Raw genomic sequence first — 12,406 nt, 5'->3', positions numbered from 1 at the left:
CTTCAGGTCGGTGGAGTCTAGGCACAAAAGAGAAGCAATGAGTTTGTGAAAGTATTCTATCAAGCTGATTTTCCTTGCCATTTTATTGTGTTGTTTGATTGTTTCACTGGTCACTATTTGGTGATATTTTGCACATATAAGACCACTGTCTGTCTTGCAACAGAAAAGGTAGTGTTCTCCATATGGAGACTTGTTAGGTAGAATTGGTGATGGTGGGCTACCAATTCTCTAATAAAGGATTCCTTCTGTTAACGAGGCGCAGAAACTAAAAACAAATTACCAGCACCATCCACTGTAAATGTTTTTTCTGTTCACAAAATGATTCCTACAGCATATTTGGAGGGCATACACCTCACTAGAGCTGAGGATGCCATATGACCCTACACAACTCAACAACCACATAAACTTCCTCAAACCTACCAGACTCTTCTGATCAGCCGGACTCCTACTTGCACACACTCCCCTCATGCACAGATCCAAATCTGGCGTGGTTATACATCTACCGCACATCTAACGCCTGGAAAGAGCTACCCCTGCACATCAGAGCTGCCTCCTCAGTTGTTGAATTCCTCAAGAAACTGAAGACCTGGCTCTTCACCTAGACAAAGTTGTGGTTTGGCCCATTCAGCGATTGCTTTAGAGCCAAGATAACCTCCAGGGTGAGTCATGTGCTATACACATTAACATAACATTACCAGAACATTAACAAGACATTGACACAAATCTACACTACACACATACAAATATCGACACATACACTACACATAACCACAACATCCTGCTGCCTTTCCCTCTCGTTCTGTTCTCTAGACACACACACTTCCTCCCCCTCCCTATTCTGCAACCACCTCTATTCCCAATACCCCTATCCTGGTTTGACAGGGAATCCCCTTTTTCCTTATAGAACAGTCTTCAGTCATCTCTCTACCTTCACCTCCTCTCACCATAATAACTCCACTGACCCATGATGAGCCCAGCACTCACCATCATCCTCCTTTTGAATACTTCTCTCCCATACAGCTCTCTGTTGCATTGTAGTTAGGTTTGCGCTATATACATCACACATACGTACAAGTATACAAAGGGTTGGCATGCATACTTCATGTGAAACTTTAAATGCAAGGGGCTTTTGCATTCTAATAAACGCCAATATTAGGACTGTCAGGGGAGATAAAGTGTGCTGGTGGGAGTATTAGAGGGATGAGGTTGCATGGTGAAAGCATACAGATTTCAATTATCACAATTCTTTCATTCCATGTAAGAACATACTCTAACAGCAGACCTGAACATTTGGTCTCCCAATGCACGTATCTTGATAGGTTGACCATAGTTGAATGACCTAAAAGTTAATATACTTTTTCAGTAGTTTAGCAAGGGTATCATGTACTCATATTAAAGAATGGAAGATGGCCCCCTTGACCCTCAGTGTGAGTAGTGAAAGATAGCAATGATTGGATTGCAGTGGGTCTCTCACATCACTGGGGCTCTGTGACACTGCACATGCTGTACTAATGCCCCACCACCACCGCCTTGTAAATAACAGGTTACTAAAACATAATTTAATCATGCACAGTGTGCCAACCTAGGAAGCAGGGCAGGCTGAGTTGGTGTTCAGAGTTTTGAACTCATGACTGCAGATTACTGCAGATAACAGCAGTGGGTGTTAAATCACTTATCTGTCATTCTAGCTTTAGGAAAACTAAGATCAGTAATGCAGAATGCATGCCACCTCCACAAACAAAATATTATGGTGAATTTCTGGTCAAAGGGGAGACAGATTGGCTTCATCACATCACACGAATAGAAAAGAATTTGCTCACTGCATAATTTAAGGTATGGAACAAGTGGTGAATTTGTTTGAGAATTACTCACTAAACACTTAAAACCATACACAAATCATGAGCTTTGATGTGAGGTTCAAGCAGGTGAGGAACATTTTTGTAAATTTGCTTGGGCCGGAAACTCTTTCACTGTCTAGTTTGAAACTGTGGTGAATTCTCTATACAAAGCTGTGGATGAGATAGCAATAGTCACCACATATACGTATAGATTTATGTATGTATGTGGTATAGCAAAACGTTGCCCAGAAGGAATGAACCACACTACAGGGGAAATGGTAAAGATACAGTCAACTTGTGATTGGAAGGCTATGTGGTTGCTAAGGGTGAAAGTGAACTGTTGCTGCATCATCAGATGGTTTTCTTTTAGGAGGAGCGTCTTCAGCTCTTTCCTAAATTGAGGCCGGGTTTGGACAGTAATGATGAATACTGGAACTTCACTTTGGATTATGGAATAGATGGGCAAGGTGGAGAAGACCTGTTGCTTTCTTGACTTCTTTATCTCCATGATGATGATGTCATTGCTGTGGATGTGCCAAAAGCCTCCAGAGAGCGTGCACTTGTCAACCATATGGGCAGAGGTGCTGGTCATGATGGTTTTGTAGATGATGCAGCTTGAAGATGGTATGGGCTGACAAGGTAAGCCAGTGGAGCATCACAAGGGGGGTGATTTGGTTATATTTTTCAGCCCCTTGAGAAGGCATGCTGTGTTGTGCAGGATTCCTTCACAGTGGGAAGTATGGAGTATTGAAGGTCTTTGAGCAGGACATTTCCATCATTCAAATGCAAAGGTTCAAGCAGTCGCTACCGGCATTGATCGCAGGTGAGGGGGGTGGGTGGTGGTTAATAAGTTGAAAAAATGTACCTGTCCGCGGGTCCCGCGTTTTGCTGTTCTCCTTCTCTCCTGCCCCCGGCAGCAACAGGAAGCAGGCAGCCTCCCTCCCCTAAGCCAATCACAACGCTGCAATGGCAGTGTTGTGATTGATCGAGACGCCGACCAGCCAGGCACCTATGGGGAGACCATTTTCCCCATGTAGGCTATTTGCAGCCTACATGGAGAAAAGGCAGAGTGGCCATGACTGGTTTGGTCGGCCCCAGAGGGCAGACCAAACACTCAGTGCCCTCAGCAGTGGGCAAGCCACTCCTGCCCTAGTGCAGACCCGCCCACCTGCCCGCCTCCAACCAAACCCTTCTGCTTTCTCACAGTGCGAGAAGCAGAAACATAAAATGGTAGTTTTACCATTTTATGTTTCTGCTTCTTGCACTGAGAGAAAGCAGTGGGGCGATGCTCCTCCACACTAATGGAGAAGCCGCCCCAGGGTTCAAGGGCCTGAACATCAGTTCAGCAGTCACTTTCTGGGAGAAATATTTTCACTTCCTTTAATAGGGAGCTGGTACCAGGCTAGCTTGATTTTCTTGCCAATGTATTCATTGAGGGTAAGTTTGGTGCCAGTGTGAGTCCAAGTGACCCAACATTAGATAAGAGTTAGGATACGCATGTGTCCCGGTTCATGTCCTTTACCAAGGTTTGGAGTAGCCATTGCTTGTTGTTTGTGGCGAATAGCTGAAATTCTATTTTGATTGGTTTAAGATTTACATAGGTGTTGGACATCCAGTGCTGGGTAAGGTGCAAGCTGTTTTAGGATATGAGTTCACTGATAAGGCATGCTATCAGCTGACCTATTAGGTATCAGTGAAAGGCGAACATGAGCTGATTCATATAGTCTTTCTGGCCCAATGTATGGATTCCAATCAATGTAAGGATTCCAGCATTCCAGGACCACAGCGTTTTCCCTATCAGAGGATTTCTAAAAACCTTGTGTGGTAATGTAGTGCCGCCAGTGGGTAGAGCCTTGTGGAAGGACTGGCCCTGACAGTTGGACGTCATTTAGGAGTCGCAGCTGCGCCCGCTGGCTTGCCCCTTGCTATCCCTGTCACTGCTTTTGCGACCGCTGGCCTCAGAGAGAAAGACAGGGGTCAGCTCTTCCTAAAAGACGCTGTTTTTAGCTCCACTTGCCTGGCTTCTGACATTTTTTATATTATACAAATAGTGAATAATATTATTCACTATAACTGTAATAAAAAATGGAGTACATTGGCTGGAATATGGCCCTATCTGGAAGCTTAGGTAAGCAAAACATGCTGTGAAATGTATTTTGTAGGCAAGCTTGCGGGTGAGAGTGTGTTTTTGTTCGCCAGAGTGTGTGAATGTGTTAATATTTGTAAGCGTGTGTGTGAGTCATAGTGAAGGTCAAATGGCATGCGATGTAACTTCCGCTACCCCTTGCATTCTGGTGAATTGACGTCCATGCCCTGACACCGATACATTTGAGGAGATGAAACGAAACCTACTAGTGGCGAAGATGTGCAACTTCACAGGAAACAGATTCATGCCTTGCATGGGACCACGCCCCTGCACTTATGTATCTGTAACAGCTATTTCCATTAATGTACAACTTCAATAAGGAACAGATAGGCTGCATAATTAAGTATAATACGAATTGTTGACATTTTTGCAAGTTCTTTCAGTTTGCTTACTATTAGCTAAAAGAAGACGTTCGATGGAATGGACGGATGATGGTGGAAAGTTAAGAGATGTCTTACACCTCATTGAAAAGCTTCGATGGAAAGTCGATTTTGCAGGAAGAAACTTCTAAATGGATTTGATAGTAAAAAATAAAAAAAACACGATTCCGGAATCAAACATACAGGGATGATTCCCTGAGATACTGGAACATATGAATAATGTAGCATGCTTGTTTATAGTGACAGAATGAGTTTGTTTTGTTGAACCTAAGAATAAAGGCGGATATATGAAATGCTAATCTAAAATCTTTTACATATATATTGAAGACACACAGCATGAATATTTGACATGCCTTTGGGTTGCGTTTTGTTAAATTCTTAAGATTAATAAAGGAAATGACAATCTAAATAACTTTAAAATCTATTTTGAATATAGCTTGAATAATCAATGCAAGAATAGTTGATCTATTTTTTGAGAGTGTGTTGTTAAATTTAAAACTGAATACTGAGAAAGGAAATTGAGATCTAGATAACAATTAAGTATAATTTGAAAAAATAAAATAAAATATAAAAACAGACATAAACTAAATTAGAAGAACGTACGAAGCCAAAGTTAATGATAACAAATTAATAAGGTTTTAATTCATTCACCTTCCTTACATTAATCAGACCGACCCAAATAAGTCATGCTTAAGAATTTGAAGCTGAATTGGAATAGAACCTCACCAGCGGAGGCTGGCACAACTCTTCTGCACCAGCCACCCCAGCAACTTCCCAACACAACATTCAACACATTTGCCCACGTCCTGATACATCTTGGATGGACGAATCAGTAACTATTTATTTAAATTTTCACCACCGTTGCACCATATTAGGATGTACCAAAACTTCCCATTGGCTATCTACCTCTGACACATACCTTGCTCCATCAAGTGCATACTCCTATACAAAAGCATTTCTCAATTCCAGGTCAGTAATACAAAAAACACTTAAACTATGTACAACATCACCACCAACAAGTCTTTCTATCTATTGCAGAGGCTTGGTTCTAACTCCCATCCCGGCCAATCTGCTGCCACTCAACTACAGAATGAACTACATAAAACACCACATGATAGCGGTGGGTCAGTTGCTCTAATATTCGCAGATGTGTGCACCTCAGAATAGATCCAGGGATCCAGTTCACCACCTCGGAAAACATTGTGGTTACATCCACCACCAGCCCCATAAATTCCTTTGATGCTTCAGCGGTCTGCCACCACAAAAGGCAGTCTGGCATTTTACCACGTGAACTTAATGATTTAGTTCACCAGCTCATAACTCTCTCTAATTGTACTGAGTCTGATGGCTCGGTGGATTACTGCACAAACTACAGAAATCTTTGTTTGATCCTATAGTCACAGGCTCAAATCACAGCAGATCAACTCTATTTTCCATCCTTCTGCAGTGAATAGGAGCATCTTTGAGTTGGGTGACAATAAACATCTGTCATTCAGTGCCAAGATGTGCACCCCGCTGCCTTTCCCAAGCCTTCCCTACCATAATCTTTCCTCTCAACTGCTCACTCTAAATGCTTCTGGACTTAATCTTGGATGGCCTGAATCAGTTGCCAGATGATGTGACGTGCATGAAACACCCTAACCATAGAAGAGCAAGATGGGGGTCAATTACAATTACAATGGAGACATATGTGTGAAACTGGCTCAGTCGCCTCAGGCAGCCCCATACCATTATGCTTGCAGGACCTATGCAATGATCTGATGCATTCTCTTCAGCTGTACATCAGTTAGATCCACCACTGCCTCAACTACATCACCACAGACCTACCCACCACTGCTGTCCACAACTTAAACCAAAAAAAGAAAAAGATAAAAGAAAAAGATGTCGGCTATATACTAACAGACCCCAAAAACCTTCTCACAATATGCCTTCTGAAACTCAAGAGTGATTAAGCTCAGAAGCAACTCTGTTTTCCCAAGCCTAACTCCAAAGTGAAGTTCAAAGTCAAACATATAGATATCACCCTACTACTCAAAGCCCCATGTCTACTCAGCAGCCCTAACAAACGTTCAGACCATCAAGATTGTACCCTTTAACCAAATTACTAGGAACTTTTATCTATGTGCAGCTTTATGTCCTCCAAGAATCACATAAGCCTATGTTTTTTTTCAAAGTAGAGAAAATATTTTCATGAGTGGAAGAGGACAGCTGCTCAGTGGAAGAGATCAAATACTTTATTGTGCTGGGATCCTGATGGATCTATCAGCTGTTATCCACACTGTAGTCATACAGCATTGTTAATTTGAAGAAATGGCATTGACGGTAATGTACATTTTCTAAATTCAGCAATGGATCATTAATGTCAATTGCTACAAGACTCTCTCAATCTTTATCTACCATATCACCCACCTATTCATATGTAAACATGCCAAGGTTAGACTAGATAACACAAATATCAGATACCAGATGTACATCAATGATGCCCATCTCCATGTCAGGCTTCTTGAGGGAGATAAGGATTGCCAACCTGTTGCCAACTGAATCCTGAATAATTGCCAGTCACTTGTACCGAAATTAATCCACGCTCATGATCTTTTTTTTACCTGCCCTCATGACTTTATCTCCCTTTCTGTTCCCAAAGGCACATTTATGAAGTCTAACCTCACGTTTGATAACCTGTCTTACAATCCGGGTGCCACCATTGACTCTGATCTGTCCATCAGGCTTCATTTTGATGTGGGTTCTAAATGTAACTTCCATCAAGGAAGGCTTGAGAGAGGTCTTTTACTCTCCCTACAGCTTCTTGAGAGGATATCGCTCATGTTCAGAGTGGCACACTTCAATGGTATGCATACAGGCCTATAGTACAGATGCTTGAGAAACGTCAGCAGATTAAAACTATAGGCGTGATTTAGAGTTCGGCAGACAGATTACTTCATCACAAATGTGATGGATATCCCATTCACTGAATTACCGGTGCCATTGAATATAATGCAGTCACATTTGTGATGGAGTAACCTGTCTGCTAAACGCTAAATCAGGAACTATTTTTCCCACCTAAATTCAGAATTAAACACATGGATCACATCATTAAAGCACTGTACTCCTTTCTTTCATTTCTGATTAATCTAACCACTGAACGTGGAACCTGAAACATGGAACCTGACTAGTCCCATACCCTTTATAAACTGAAAATGTTAAATTCCAATTGCTCCTTTCTGTGGCGGGACCTGGCCTTTTCAACTAGAGGATCCACACGCCTTGTAAATGTAGCACAGGTCAAAAGTCAGTCTATATCTTGTAATGCACAGCAGTAAAAGTCCTTAATCAATCTACCTTGCTAAACTGGTTGGGGCCCCATCTGAAATGAATGTGCACATGTTGAGTTAACCAGACATCCACTACATTTGCATTTTACATTTGTCATTTCTAGAACAATATATTTTTAATATACAGTTTGCTTTGTTTCTCTGTCTGCAAAGCAGTCCCTGTTTGTCTTCTATATAAGGTATCGAGCAAACCTTGGATTATGTGAGCACCATCAACAACTATATTTGGCACGTTTTTGAGCACTATTGACATGCAGTGGGAGACAAAGACTGGCTTTTAGCCTGTGATATATTTTAATTTCTAATGAAATAATACTACCAGGTCACGAGACACTTATGATTGGTGTTGAACTCAGCCCTCTCAGCAGGTTCAACCCAAAACAGTTTTCCTTTCTCCCTCCACTTTTTGCTGAAATTCGTTTTTGTTGGCCTTAGGACTCTGTGCACCCTACCACTGCTAATCATTGCTAAAGTGCTTGTGCTCATTCCCCTGAACATGGTTTGATTGTCATTTACCTAATTGGCATATGTAGTTTACTTATAAGTCCCTCTTAGAGTGGTATACCATATACCCAAAGCCTGTAAATTAAATGCTATCAGTGGGCCTGCAGCACCAGTTGTGCCACCCATTTAAGTAGCACTTTAAAACATGTCTCAGGCATGCCATTACAGCATGAGTGTAGTTTAAACTGCCATGCCGACTTGGCATTTAAATCCCCTTGCCAGCCTTAAATTCCCCTTTTATTATATATAAGATATCTCTAAGGTAGGACATAGGTAGCCCATAGGGCAGGGTACTGTGTAATTAAAAGGTTTGACTTGTACTTTTAAGTTTTACATTTCCTGGTAGTGAAAAACTCCCCAATTCGTTTTCACTACTGTGAGGCCTATCCCTCCCATAGGATAACATTGGGGATTCCTTCTAAGCTGTAATTCCTAATTGGGAGCAGGTCGATATATCATGTTTTGTACCTATGAAATTGTAATGATAAACCCTCTATAATGGTAAAGTCGGATTTTACATTACAATTTTGAAAATGCCACTTTTAGAAAGTTGGCATTTTTCTGTCCTCAGTCCTTTGTGCATGCAGCTCATCTTAGGTCACATGACTGGGTGTAGCTGACAGTTGGGGGTTGTGACTTATTCCCAGACAGTCATACAATAGCGGGATTAGGTGTGCCTCAGTGATCCATCTGCAGACAGGATGGGGGGGAGCCAGCACAGCCCCATTTACACCTGAATAGCCTGTGTTCTCCCTTCACGCAAATGCCCTAACAACCCTGTATTGTCACTGCAGCCATCTTGGAGCCAGGACAGGGGTGTCAGGGAATTCCATGCACTTCAAATAACCTTTCCAGAAGCTTTCCACCCTTCCAGAAGAGAAGCACCATGGTATAAAAATAAGACCTGCAGACCCAGTCTTCGGTACACTTCTGGACCTTCTGTACCTGTGTATACTCTGCCTATAAGAAGAACTGCAGTGCTGCTGGAAGGACATCCAATCTGCTGGAATGGTGCTCTATTTGTCCTGCTGCTCTGATACCTTCTGCCTGGGGACAAGGACTGTATCTTTAACTGTCCCAAGATCTACAAAGTGACTCACAAGGGCTAGCTTACTGACCTCCTGTTCAGAGCCACAGAGACGCAAAAGGCTTGCTCCATCTTGAACCCACACCTGAACCGAGCCTGAGAGAGTTCTGGTCCTCCGAGTGGTGCACCTCCAGTCCTGGACCTTTGGCAGTGGTGCTAAAGTTGCTCAGATAGCCAAAATCCAAAAGTGAGGACTTAAAACAATTTTGGTTAAAAACTGCTCTGAGAACCAGGAGGAGACTTGAACCAACCTGCTCGCCTATCTGCCCATGGTGCATAGCCGATCAGATTCGCTTTGCGGCTTCTCCCACTACGCTCTTCTCTGCAGCAGCAAATCAGTTTCACTGGTCCTTTGCCAAAGGGGTATCCAACCTTGTGGAACTGTCTTCAGCTACAGCCCTCTTCCTCGTCCCACTGGATATTTTTTACTTCCACCTCGACTGCTAAGTCCGAAAGTAGAGATCTTCATCACGGCTGCAACCCAAGGCTATCCAGCGATGTCAGTCCCTCTTTGGAAACCTCCTTCAGCCTTGGCCTGCTGAACTTTAACGTCACAGAACATTTTCCCCAAGAATTTCTTTAAGTCTGAAGGTAAGCACTAACCGGGCCCAATCCACTCCATCACAGTGGGCCATATTTTCGACTTTGGCCCAGTCTCACACGACTACATGTCTGCAGTTGGCAATGTGATCATTTGCTTTCACTAAAAATTTTAAAAAATCCTAACTCCAGTTCTACTGATTGGATCTGTATCCTTTTGGTGTCAAATAATTTATGAAAATGTACTCTATTTCTCTAAACTATTTTGGGATTTTTCTTGTGTTGTATTTTCTCTTTATTACCGTTTGTGTGCTGCATAAATACTTTACACATTGCCTCTAAGTTAAACCTGACTGCTTTTTGTGCGAGCTACCCAGTATTAAGCGCAGGTTCATTTGGTGACTTTTTGGGGGTTTGCCCTGCAAGGGATTGTGGCTGTTGCTTGACCATAGCTCACAACCCCAGTCAACCAACAATCCAATTTCTAACAGTTGGTCTCCCAAACCAGCCTACTATTCACCAGCATAAATGCAAAAGATTTTGAAGTAGGTCTTTCTCCTCACTATATTAGATCTCTGACAAGAAGCAAACTGGCAAAAGTTTGGAAGGAAGCTAAACTCCATCACTTTCTGCTAGGCTTAACAACCTTAAAATATGTGGTGCCCTGATTGTGTTACTTTTTGCTTACCTCGGTCGCCCTCCTCCAACCTCAGCTCCCTGAAGTGAGCACTCAACAAAAGAAATAACCTTAATTTGTTAAGTGTATGTCAAACATTCAATAAAGTGAAAGCATTCCAAAGCTACTTTAAGAGTAGATGGACAAGTCACACACAGCAAATCAAGAATGCAAAAAATCATATAATTTCAAGAAAAGTTAGTATTTTATTAAACCGCTCTGCACATTGGACTGTGTTATCAAAGTACAAGATGCACGATCTAGCTTGTACATTCTGTCTAAAACACAACACATCAGCTATGATATACAATGGAATTCATTTTAATTGAAAACAATCTGAGAAATAAGAAATGGTATGAGACAGATTGTATTGTGTTTACTAAAATGCTGGTCAACATTTGTCTTCTTTTTTGTTAAGAATATGACAAGTTTGCAAAATCATTAAACAGGAAAAACATGACATAATGTTTCTTGATAAATTTGCCACTTACATGCTTCTTCTTCATATTCAATATAGATTGAGAAGGATCCATCTAAATGGCTCTGGAGAGCATGTCACCCTGCCCTGAGTTCACCGTGGCAGGATGTTATGACCCCCCTCCTAAGTGCACGTCATGATCACACATGAAGTGAGTCCTGTTTTGAAAAGAAAGAAGACCCAGAGTGGGGCTTTGAGGTCAGAGGGGCTCACTATCTGCATCCTCTTTGCACTGGTGTGACTACAGTCACTTCTCTGGGGTGTAGAGGAGCATAGTGGTGGCAGTAATACCAATTTTAGTAAGTAGGGCAGGTGGTTTTACCTGTTACCTGCTGTGGAGAGGGCCTACCAGTATTTTCCACCTTTTTCCATTGTCTACCTGTCAACGCAAACAGGACCTTTGCCCATTAATATGTGAGATGAGTTGCATGTGTTCAGATATGTATGAGTTAGAGGTGTGCATGAATAATCTGCAGTGTATGTGGCCATGGCCACACCGTCTTTCATTTTGAACATGGCGAAATCTATTGGTATCTAAGCTGGAGGGAGAGAGGGGGTCCCTACAACTGAAGTGAATTGGAGTGTCCTTTCAGACATTCTACGGATCTTTTCAGTGGGCCAGGCAGGAGAGTTTTAGGAGAGGAGACAGTGTGTCCATTTAAAGTCGGGGAGTACCTTGCTGGGTAACTGGTAGGTGAGTGGGACAGCCTGCAAATCTTTAGTATTGTTGTTTTGTGTTTCACCCAAGAGGAGACTCTAAGCTCCACCCCATGTCCCTGCTCATACTCATGTGTGGACCAGTTTGTGTGAAAATCACAAGGATGCCGAACTGCCTAAAACCAGTCACAGAACTCACCTACTGGAATACACAAAGTCTGTCCACAACTTCGGTATCAAGATGGGACATTTAATTTCCAATCAGTCTGGGGCCCCAGACAAGTGACCAGGAGAATCCTCTGAGCTCATGAGTTGGGGTACTGGCTGCATAATACCCTTAGTAAACACACTAAGGGGGGACAAGGAGCAAGGGTTAGAAAGTAGGTCCTGTACCAAAGCTCCTAAGTTAACTACACAAACAAAAGAGGTAACAGTTCCTATGGCGGGTAGTACCAGTATGGTATATTGCCTGATGGGTGGAGATAGAGTGATAGGGAGAAGGTTCGTGGTAGTGTCTGTAGTGTAGGCCAGATACTCCTAGACGGTATTCAAAGTGCCCTCACACACCCTTGCCCTCACACACGGGTTGAGAGCAGTATGATCACCTATCCTTTCCCCTACTCATTAGAGTGCTATCTAGGCACCACTCCCCGTTAGATTTTATCTAGACCCGATGGACTCACTAATAAACCGTTTGGGGTACCTGAGGGTCTTTTTAGTTTCACCACTTCACCCACCATCCCCACACACCCGCACGCACAACTACGGCTA

The 12,406-nt window shown here is 42.6% G+C and overlaps 1 protein-coding gene across 1 annotated transcript in view; it reads right to left on the bottom strand.

The window, feature by feature from the left end:
• LOC146805930 (retinal guanylyl cyclase 2-like) overlaps nt 1-12,406 on the bottom strand; it is a 468,140-nt gene that overhangs the window by 169,632 nt on the left and 286,102 nt on the right. The gene's annotated exons all lie outside the window — the stretch shown is intronic.

The sequence above is a fragment of the Triturus cristatus genome, chromosome 8 (genome assembly GCF_964204655.1).
Source record: "Triturus cristatus chromosome 8, aTriCri1.1, whole genome shotgun sequence".
Lineage (NCBI taxonomy): Eukaryota > Metazoa > Chordata > Amphibia > Caudata > Salamandridae > Triturus > Triturus cristatus.
Note: the sequence above shows the minus strand (reverse complement) of the source record. Positions and strands in the feature narration are given on the sequence as shown.